General features: G+C 33.0%; 1 non-coding gene across 1 annotated transcript; it reads left to right on the top strand.

The window, feature by feature from the left end:
* The first annotated feature begins 11,136 nt into the window (after positions 1-11,136).
* On the top strand, positions 11,137-11,240 carry LOC111829140. The gene has a single exon (XR_002832698.1). It is a non-coding gene; the product is annotated as a small nucleolar RNA R71 (small nucleolar RNA).

The raw sequence follows: 11,240 nt of genomic DNA, 5'->3' as shown, positions 1-11,240 counted from the left end.
AAGGTTAATATCATGGTGAATGATTAACCCTTCGCCTTGTACTTGATCAGAACTCCATTTAGGCAAATATTCTCTAAAATGCTCCATGTAGACCGGTTTGGTGTGTGGACCGATTGGTTTGGTGTGCTCCTTGTTTGATCTAGTTGTGATGTCCGCATCATTTTCTTAACTATAGCTTTGGATTGCTCGTTGATTACCCCAAAACGGGTTAACACTCTCCAACCGTCAAAGCCACCGGATCCGCCAGATCTATCGTGTTGTCACAATAGATCTGCTGCTGTGTTCTTTTTCTCTTTCTCGTATCATACCCGAGGATCTATTTTACCCACCATTGTTGCTTGTTTGTCTCACCAGTTCATGGTCCGAATTTTCCCCACCACCACTAGAAGAACTTCCTTCAACGAAGGATCTACTAGCCTTGGCTCTTCGATTCCTGATTGAAAGATTCAGATTCGACGGTTTCCTTCTCACAGTCCTTTAGTGTTTTTCTTTTATGGGAAATCTATAAAAACTTCCTCCTGACAGGACCGAGAGAGATCACTTGCCTTCTCCATTCCCTCTTCCTTGAAAGAGAGAACCTTCCATTCAAAATTGCTCTTGGCTAGATGTGTCCTTCTTTTGGATCTAGCTCCAAATAAGATGGTTATTTTCCTCACCGCTTTGCTATCTTATGTAAAGGCCCTCATGGGACCAGAAGGTGCAACGTGTCTCATTTGCGATATGGGATCCGAGGTTTTGGATCATGTTTCAACATCACAATTTAAGGTGATTATCATCAAGTCTTTTGTTATAGTGGGATTGAGAGTGGCTTCTCTCCCGATTTGTCTCAGATTTGTTCGTTCCGACAACTCTTCACACACATTATTAAACATTGTTAAGTTTGTGTCTCTATCATTTTATCAAGTTGTATGGGTCAGTTTTCTAGATTTTCTTCTCGCACATCAGGGATGTTCAATTGTGCCTCCTCCATTTGTATTCGTTTAATTTGAATGAATGAAGAACTTGTTGATAAAAAAACCTCAGCAAAACATATAAGCATATGCAATTCAAGTTAGAAACATAACAAAATCAAAGAAATAAAACAAAACAATATGGAAAAACTATATTTGGCTAAATCATCTACAAATGAAACAATCGAAGAACCCTAATTCATCACATAACCAAATTCATCACAATATCACAATTGAATAACCCTAAGTCATCATAGAACCCAAAATCAGCTTCATCACGATATGTATCTAAGAAGCATAGCATCACAGAACCCTAAATTGATTGTTTATTGTATCAAAGAACCCTAATTTAAATTCCAATCAAACCTAATTATGATAACCCTAATATCGAACCAAATCAAATCCCAAAAAAATAACTCTAACATCTCTAACACATCAAATCCCTAATTCATCACGATGTAATAATGAAAAAAATTGAATCGTACCATTGAAGAGAGATTGGAGCCTCCTTTTGACAAAAATCCCTCAATTTCTTTCATCAAAACAGATCTTGATTTCTTTCGCCAAAAGAACCCTAACTCCGGTGGAAACAGCTCGCCGATGACGACAAGCAGAGATGATGATTACGACGGATAAGATACGATTTCGGTGGCTATTCTCCTATGAAATCAAACCTTCGAAAAGAATCGCTTCTTAGTCGCCATCTGAGATGTCGAGAGAGAAGGGAGAGAAAGAGATAAAGAAAAAAAATAAAATTTGACGCGTGAATTTTTTTTTTTCTTCTTTTTCCTTTCACCCAGTAAAATGTTGACACATACACATATCTTAAAAAGTCTAAAACTCCTTCAGTAAGGGACGATCATAAGCTAAATACACATTTTACATTTTTTTTTAGCTTAAAATTTTGGTTAAGACATCCTTAGCATACACCAATGGAGCTGCTCTAATATCCTCATAAAAGACACGATGCTAAAGAAAACAAGTTGTATTTATTCTAAAAGTTGGTTAGAGTAGTTACCTTAGTTTGAGTTTACTTACCTTTTCGTTTAAAGCAGAGATACATATCTGGTTTTGAGAAAACAACTATTAACAGGGAAGTAAAAAAGAAAAATTTGATGGAGAAACATCAAACTTGTGGATAATCCGCGCAAATTTGAATCTGGTAGTAGAGGCAAATGAATCGATAAATGTTTTGTTTTTTAATTTGGTACTGGAATTTACCGCGTGGTACACCACGAGATCATTTTTGCTTCTTGAAATATAAATTAAGTTTTCCTGAGTTATTATATAGATCTTAAAGTGTTCTATATATATATATATATATATATATATATATATATATATATATATTGGTGTTTTTGCAATAACTAGTATTATGTGTTATTGGATATATGTGGGTTAATCTTATAAAAAAGGGTAAAACATCATATCATCAGAGGGAATGATTCACCCGTGTTATAGTACCGGACTAAAATATTTTAAATTGATATGAATGTCGGTTTGAACCCATCCCACCATATAACCGTCTATAGTGACAGTTAGCATTTTTTTAAATTGATGTTTTGTAATATTTTTTTGTTTTAATTTATTTAAAAATTATTATACCCGATATGATTAAAAGATACACTGCAAGAAAATTAATTAAATAAAAAATTACTATTTGTATTATATAATTTTGGTTTAAGTTTTTTAAAATATATATTAAATTTGCATAATTTTAACGTAATTTTTAATTGGAAATTAAAACTGTAACGGCCCAACATCCATCTCTCTAGTGGGGCCCATGTCCACCACCAGTACATGGGCCCACCTCTCTTTATGGATCTCACGTCCTCTCACTAGGTACATGCGGCTTAAAGACTTGTTTACCAATACTACAAATCACCACATGATCTTTTCCTGTGTTTTGGCCTCACCACATAGTTCCGACAACCACTTCCCGGAAGGTCACCCATCCTAAGACTACTCCAGCATAGGCTAGCTTAACTGTGAAGATCTCTCAAGATCTTGACCGAAAAGATAAGTGCACTTTGGTGACATAGGTGGCCAAATCAATTCATTTAAACCTCTTCGCAAATTGGAGTCTCACAGTTCTCCCCCACTAACAGGCCGCAACGTCCTTATTGCGCACCAAGAACGTCACCCCCTGACGATGTGGACCCACCACTCTACACTTGTCTAGGTTCCGCTCTGATACCACTTGTAACGATCTGACTGCCATCTCTCTAGTGGGCTTCATGTTCACCACAAGCCCATGGGTCCACTTCTCTTAATGGGCCTCACGTCCTCTCACTAGGCCCATGAGCCCATCAATATCCAACAGTCGGTTTGCTACGTCCGGGAGGTTTAAAAACCTGTTTACTAATCCTACGAATCACCAGATGATCTTTCCCTGTGTTTTGGCCTCACTTACACAGTTCCAACAACCGCTTCCTAACACTACTCCAACAGAACCACGCTTAACTATAGAGTTCTCTCAGGACTCTTAACCGAAAAGATAAGCGCACTTTGGTGAAATAGGTAGCCAAATCAATTCATTTAAACCTCTACAGAAACTGGGGTCTCACAAAAACTATGTAGCATAGGTACATGTAATGTTATTTTATTTTTTAATATGAAGAGATTGTTTAGATACCCTTCCTATAGTTAAACTGGTTAATGAAAGTGGAAGGCAATTATTATTAATATTTTGGATACCTGTCATATAACAAAAAGTTATGATGAAGTGTACTAGTCTTTTAAATTATTGATTTTTTTATAAACAGAGAAGACAGAAATTTGATGCATGAAAAATAATAATAAAAAAATTGGCGAAAAAACACGAGAAACGGGTTTTTTTTTTTTTTAATTTTGGGAGGGACTTCTAATTTGTTTGGGCCGTAGACAACCATTATTGGTGGTATGATAGTCAAATTTTAGGCTAAGATTTGGCAAAAATACTATCAATAATGATGTCCTTAAGCTTTGTTTTTTTTTATTGTGTTATTTACTTTTGTAATCTTTTCCTTCTTTGATTTAAACATATATAACGGAAAAAAAACTGAAACACTAGTTTAGCCAAAAAAATATTACTGATCCCTTTCTTTTCTCTTCCTGATCATTGCTATACATACTTCTAAAAAATTTGTGATTATACATACTTTCAAAATTCTGATCTAACAAATAGAGGTTATAATTTGCGGAGGAATTGGAAGAGAAAGTTTCAAACCTGCACGTATCTTCCTCTCAAATATGAAAATGACAGCTTCTTCCACAATTGACTGCAACTATCATCAATTCGTACTCTTTAATTACATGACATGAAACAAAGCCTAAACCTTTCATCCTTTTCAATCCCTAAATCTAGGATTTTCTGAATTAGTGAATTGACAATTGTTAATTCCAAATTTGAAACCTAAAAACCTCCATTCGTTTGGGAGTTTTAGAGGGCCATAAAATTCTCTTTTCACTGTAATCATGATCGTCTCATCTCAATTCTACAATCCCAAGTCGAAACTACGGTATACACAGGGGTAAGAGAAAATATGTGTTATTATGTAATACTGAAACAATCCTAAAACAGCTAATTTTGAATTTGATTCAGTATATGGTTTTCAACACGTAGGTGAGTGTTACTTACCCCTTTTACTTCCTAAATGATTTGCAGAAGAATAGTGTCGATGGTTAATGAAAAAGAAAGAATAGTGTCGATGGTTTTGAGGTTGGTTTTGTTCTTCTGTCCTTGTTAGTAAGTTCCTAACTTGATCAAACAGTTTACCATAATTCAGCTACCCGAAAAAAAAACCAATTAAGCAAACGCACCTGCAAGGTATACACGACAATCATTCTCTGTCTCTCATTACCATACATAAAAGTATAAATTAGTTTAGTATCATTAAATGAAAATAAATCGGATTACAAATACTTAAGTATATTGAACTCACTTTTAATATCTTAATTCGGAACTAAGCTTATTTATTGGCTTGTTGTTCATCTCAGGCATTTGCATCTCCCCAGTCTCCAATATAACGCTTTTGCCGAGAACATCTACAAGTAAGAAAAAAATATAATTAGTTTATAGAATAGCATAAATAATAATCTAATCTACTTTACCATAATAGAAGCCAAATAAGATTTTATGCATTTTGGTTCTTCTACTCACAAGTTATTTATAGAGTTCCTTGGTAATGATAGAATTATGTGTGATATCGAATCGAGTATTTAGTATTTAGGTAAAGAATATCCCAATAAATTATCGTGTATGTAAAATAACTAGTTTCTATTTTTTTATTACATCGATTTTATGAATAAATATTAGTGAAAATATATATCTTATTCTAATTTTACGGTGATATGATAGCATTAAATCAACATATTTGTTTTCCTTATATAGAAAAATCTTGTCATAACGGATTTATAACTTGAAAAGTGGAAACGATATAACTAGTATTCAGTTTTGTGGAGATTCAATTGTTGATCTTCTGAATTTGGAATTCATAACTTCCCTTATTTGTATAAGGCACATTAAATTTTCATTTTATCTATATAATTATGTTCCCCTATTTGTAGGAAGATTGTAAATTTTATTTTAATGTGAATTTTATTACAAAATCATATAAAGAAAAGAAAATATTAAGGAGAATAATGACAAAATTAGAATATTTTTAATGATGCAAATTTGGAGTGCGTTTTTTAAATTAGCATTATTACGATTGTGTTTTATAATAGGGGATGTGATATTATCAACTTAGGATTGAAATTAAGTTATTACTAATATTTGGGAACTTTTTAAGTGCTATTATTAAATAGGAAATCTATATAACATTTTTGGAGTATAATTTTTTGGCCACAACATTGGACATCCGATTTTACAACACAACCCCTTACAATCAAAAGCTAATCTTCATTCATTAAGAATAAAATTGTTATTTCCTTTGTCGGGTCGGTTTGTAAACAATAATTCTTTAACTGTTGGATCTATCAAAGACAACTAAAATGTCAAATAAGAAAGGTTTAATAGATATAAAATCATTTTTCTATCAAGCCCATCTATAGTTTTCGAATGGGCCCATTGTCTCTCTAATTTCTGGCCATTTCTGATTTTGTAGCTACTGAAAACTATTAATCAGTGTACAAAAAATATATTTGAATATTTGTCAAAAAAACGTCAGACACATAAATAAATATTTTAAATTAAATGCTAACAATCTTTTCTTTCTTTAAATCACTAGCTTATTAGCATATTCCATGAAATCATTCTAAATTTTTAGTAGTAGTTCCGAAATTCTGTGATTTAGAAGATATACTTTTATCCCCAAGATTTTTCTCTGCTAACTCACACAAAACCCTATAATCTCCTTTCACCTTTAATAATTATAAATACTCTTCACCTATTCTAAAATCGCTTACATGACACAATTATTCTAAAGCACAAGCAACAAAATTTGACAACTCTAGTGATTATCGCCAGCCATGCAAAGACCATGTTACATAAAACTCACCAAACCTTTTTTTGGGGAAAATGTTATTTAAATCCCGAACTTACAAATTTTGGCCATTTTAATCCTCGACTTCCACTATGGCCATTAAAATCATAGACGTCTCGTTGGCGTTATTTTAAAATCACCATCTTCTGTTGACTGAGCCAGATTGAACATGTCATCAAATCAAATCTTCTAACAGAGGAGTTAACAGCCGTTTAGGATCGTTAATCGATCTCTATTAAGTCAAAAAATGAGATAAGGACAAGCGACGTCGTTCTATCTTAAACGAAATGCCAAAATTCCCTAATCGACGTCATTTTTCCTTGCGTAATATTTGCAGGGTGTGAAGATACATGCGTAATTAACATATACGATTTTGAATTTTTGTCTCTTGTAGGGTACTTAAAACGAAGGTTCCAATAAACAATAAAGCTGAGAAGAACATCCTACAAAGTTATAATACTTTCTGGATACACACTTAGCTATCTTTTTCCATTAAAAATGTATAGTTTTCTATTGTCATCAGGAGTATGAAATAGAACGGCGATATATTGCGTTGTTTACCTTATAATTCAATGTTTTTGAGTAAATTATCCAAACTTCCATTCAATCCAGATTAAAGACTTCAAGAACTGCACAAAAAAAAGAGGTATCACATATGTAAATGACAAAATCATCCACTTCATAGAAAAAACAGAAATTAGAACTCAAGGTTTTGGATCCACACAAACGTGTACGATTAAAGATCACATCGTCAAGATATATTCAGTTTTTCATACAGGCAAGTAAAAAATTCATAAAATCGAAAGTGGAAGATTCATGATAAAATATTAGTACACTGAATTTGAAAAATCTGTATTGAAAAGTATACCTGAGCAATTTATCACTCTTCAATTTTTGTAATTAATCAAAATTGTAAGACCAACCCAAAAAAAATTAATACAGATATCTACATTATTTGGCCACTATGTAGGCATGACCAAAAGCTAATCTTAACCGTATCCGAACTGTTTATAAACTGTAACCGTATAATACGGTTAAAAATCATCACCGTTAATCATACAAGTAAATTAATTACGGTTAAAAAAACACTAACCGTAACCATAATAAACCGCCGGATAACCATACGGTTAAACCCTCGGTTAACCGCATATTTAAATCCTTAAAATAAATTATATTATAACTGTATACAATGAAAAGACACATCAAGTGTTTGAATAATTTTTTCACATTATTAAAAGGAACACAACAAGTTGAACTCGTAAGTAATCAAAACATTTCATACTAAACTATTTTTATTCTTATTTTCCCTGTGTATTTGATGTTGAGTTTCTCGTATTTGATCCAATATCCTGATTTAACTAATTCACTATAAATATTCGAAATCACATTTTTTATTTTACTTGTAAAATAAAGAGTATTTCATAAGATTTTTGTCTCCAGTATTAATACTATAATAATCATCAAAAAACCGTAACCCTATTTAACTATAATCGTAATTAACTGTAACCGTATATAATCGTAACCGTCTTAAACCGTATATATAATGTTTAAGACTATAGTTAAAGAAAATTATAACCGTTAACCGGTGGTTAATTAACCATAACCGCATTAACCGTAACCGTAGTCATGTTTACCACCATGGGGTGAAACAAACAACAGATTTGCGCCTCCAGCGCGGCCATAACTCAAAAACCCATGAAGAAAGGTTGATGATAGAGTAAACAGAAGCCTTGATCTATTATAAATTCCCGGGAAAAAAATATTTGTGGTGCCCATGAACAATAGAATGATAGATGAAATCTCCAGGTAATCAAAAAGATTGAAATATTTTTGTCAATAACATAAATGATCGATTCAGCTTAGTCAATTAAAGAATTCTGGAATCTAACGAAGGTGAGAGAAAGAGGCACGCTTTGAGAAATAGAACTTAAAGGCAATTTTTTCTTTTTTGTCGGCACTTAAAAAGCAAATTTTTACTCTTTACAAAACATGTTTCTTCATGAAAATAATTTGCTTTATAAATTAAACAAATTATTAATACTTAACACTTTAGTTGCGACATATGTATTTACAAATTGAAGACAACTGTCTACGTATTAATTAGGTGATTTCATTATGTTTACTTGTTAAAAAAGACAAATATATTCAAGAACATCGGGTTAACAAAATATATTACACTATTGAGTTAGACAAATATACACATGGACCAGATGTCCCGTAAATACACACTTCACCTTAATACATCAGTTAATATTTAATGTCTCGGCAATTGTTTTACATTTTAATAATTTTGTTATCATTTTCACAAAGAAAAAAATATATTTGACAACCTTATATTTAGGGAGTTAAAAGTACTTAACAACAATCTTGTTTAACGATGTTAGTGTATACCGTTATAGAGGAATTTGCAAACCAAAAACAAAAAACACTGGATATAATAGTTGAAATCTCAGAATTTGCGACTAACATACATAAACTAAACTACAATTTAAGCAGCAAAAAACATATATATTACTTACAAAAAAAAAAACTATGGACTCGTGGTGTACCACAGGGTAAAACCTAGTTGTAATTATGATTGTAGGTGTAAAGAGAGATATCTGCACCTGTACACGGAAGAAAATTAGCAAAATGTGTTTTGATAGTATTTAATATAACGTTTGAAAGGCAACTTTTGAGGATAATGTACTATCCAAATTTTGCAATCGGGTTATACTTAACTGTTGTGAACCGACCCAAGAAAATGACAAAATTAACCTTAATGAAGTAATATTTATAAGCTTAATGTGAATGGCATTTTGTGTCTAAAATATTAAAACCAAAGGTGGTCACAAATTTGTACTCCAAAAATGTTAAGATAGATTTCCATTCATTTTGGATATTGAGATAATGTTTATATATCAGTTAAATGAACTGGACCTGACGGACATTTATACAATCATCATATGTGGTGATTGGAACTGTAACAGGGATGTGAAGTGGGCATTCGACGTAGATCAACATATCAAGTGACCAACCAAAGGAAAGAAAAATGAAGCATGTCACTCGAGTAGCATAGCAGATCTAAAGCAGAATCAGAATGTCAATGGAGGCACACACTCGAGTGTCATGATCGAGTAACATGAAAGATTCGGAACAGAATCAATATGTCACTTGAGGCACACACTTGAGTGACACCATCGAGTGAAAGCCTAAGACGGAGTAGTATCAGCATTTAACTTGAGGAAAACACTCGAGTGAAACGATCCAGTAACATTACATATGCGGAGCAGAAACAGTATGTCACTCGAGAGACACACTTGAGTGAGCAGCTAAGACCAAGCAGAGGATCATGTCACTCGAGGCTGATATGATAATGGACCAGAAAATAGAACCTAAGAGCATGATTAATAAGAAGCTCTTAAGAATAGTTCTTCAGAATTGTTTAGTATTAAATCGTAAAGGTAAGAGTTAAGAGGATGGTACGCTATATCCAGATCATAATCTGTCACCAAATTCGTCCAACGTCTCAGCCTCAAATTCAGCTTTAACTGAATGAAGATGTACTTCAGGCTCTTATGATCTGTAAGCACTTGCACATTTGCCCATATATATAGGATCTCCAAATATTCAGAGCGAACACCATAGCTGGCATCTCCAAATCATATGTAGGGTAGTTACCCTCATTCTTCCTCAACTGCCTCAAAGCATACGCAATTACCTTACCTTCCTGCATCAATACACAGTCCAAACCAACTCATGAAGTATCCATGTACACCACATAGTAACGCCAAGACCAGTGTAGTCGCCAACATCTCCTTCAGATTCACGAACCCCTTTTCCCACTTTGGCGATGATGTAGTACTTTTCTCAATGGATTAATTCGATTCTCAATTTGCAAGCTCATCACAATATGAATAAACAAAGATGTTTAATAAAGCTAAATAGCTGAGATTTGGTTTCTAATTGTACCTAAAAATGCAAAATAACTCTAACAATGCAAAACAAGATGAAAAGCTAAGATCAAAAGACTAACAAGATTCGAATTTTAGAAAGGCGGGAAAATTCAATTCACTAAACAATAACTGAAAGCCAATCCTCGGGTTAAGGCAATTGATTGGGAGCGATAATGAAGTGTATTATGGAGCTAACAGCTTTAAACAAGCATTTATCCACAGACCATAGACACTTACATAGACTAATGCATTTCCATGACAATAATCAATTCATTAAACAAATAATCAGCAACTTCCAAAGGCAATTAAATGGCTAATAAGCATTAATAACAAGTCTGCCTAGCCACTAAACATCCTAATAACATTATCCAATGGCATGGTATTTAAAGCTCTTAAAGATTTTGGTTCGAGAATTTCATCGAACACATTCCGCTTATGAAATTCCTAATACTAGAATCAACATGATCAAGGTTGATCTAGCTTTATTAGAAACCTCTAAGCTAGGAATATCATTGCGATGTAGAATACTTATATGTAGCTTTATTATCCTTCTTCTCATTCAATGCTTTTATTTCCTTGCGATGTAGATCTCTTATATCATTGTTGTCCCTTAGAGTTTGATCATAGTACTCATTATAATTCTCATCACTTTAAGCAAGATTCTAAACTAAGGACTCATCATGTTCTACAGTTTACTCTATAATTTTCTTGCTTGTGTTATCCAACAACATGCGTATATTAAGGAGAACTCCTCGATAAAATGTGCTTAAGAAGGATTCCTTAGAGAAGCCATGATGAGAGTATTGAAATTTGTAGCGGTTTATCCCTTCCCATGCTTCACATAAGCTATTTCCTTTTTGAGTGAAGCTTGATATTTTGTTTTATAACCT

Source organism: Capsella rubella, unplaced genomic scaffold, assembly GCF_000375325.1.
Source record: "Capsella rubella cultivar Monte Gargano unplaced genomic scaffold, Caprub1_0 scaffold_8, whole genome shotgun sequence".
Classification (NCBI taxonomy): domain Eukaryota; kingdom Viridiplantae; phylum Streptophyta; class Magnoliopsida; order Brassicales; family Brassicaceae; genus Capsella; species Capsella rubella.
The sequence above is the reverse complement of the archived record's forward strand: the minus strand, read 5'-3'. Positions and strand labels throughout refer to the sequence as shown.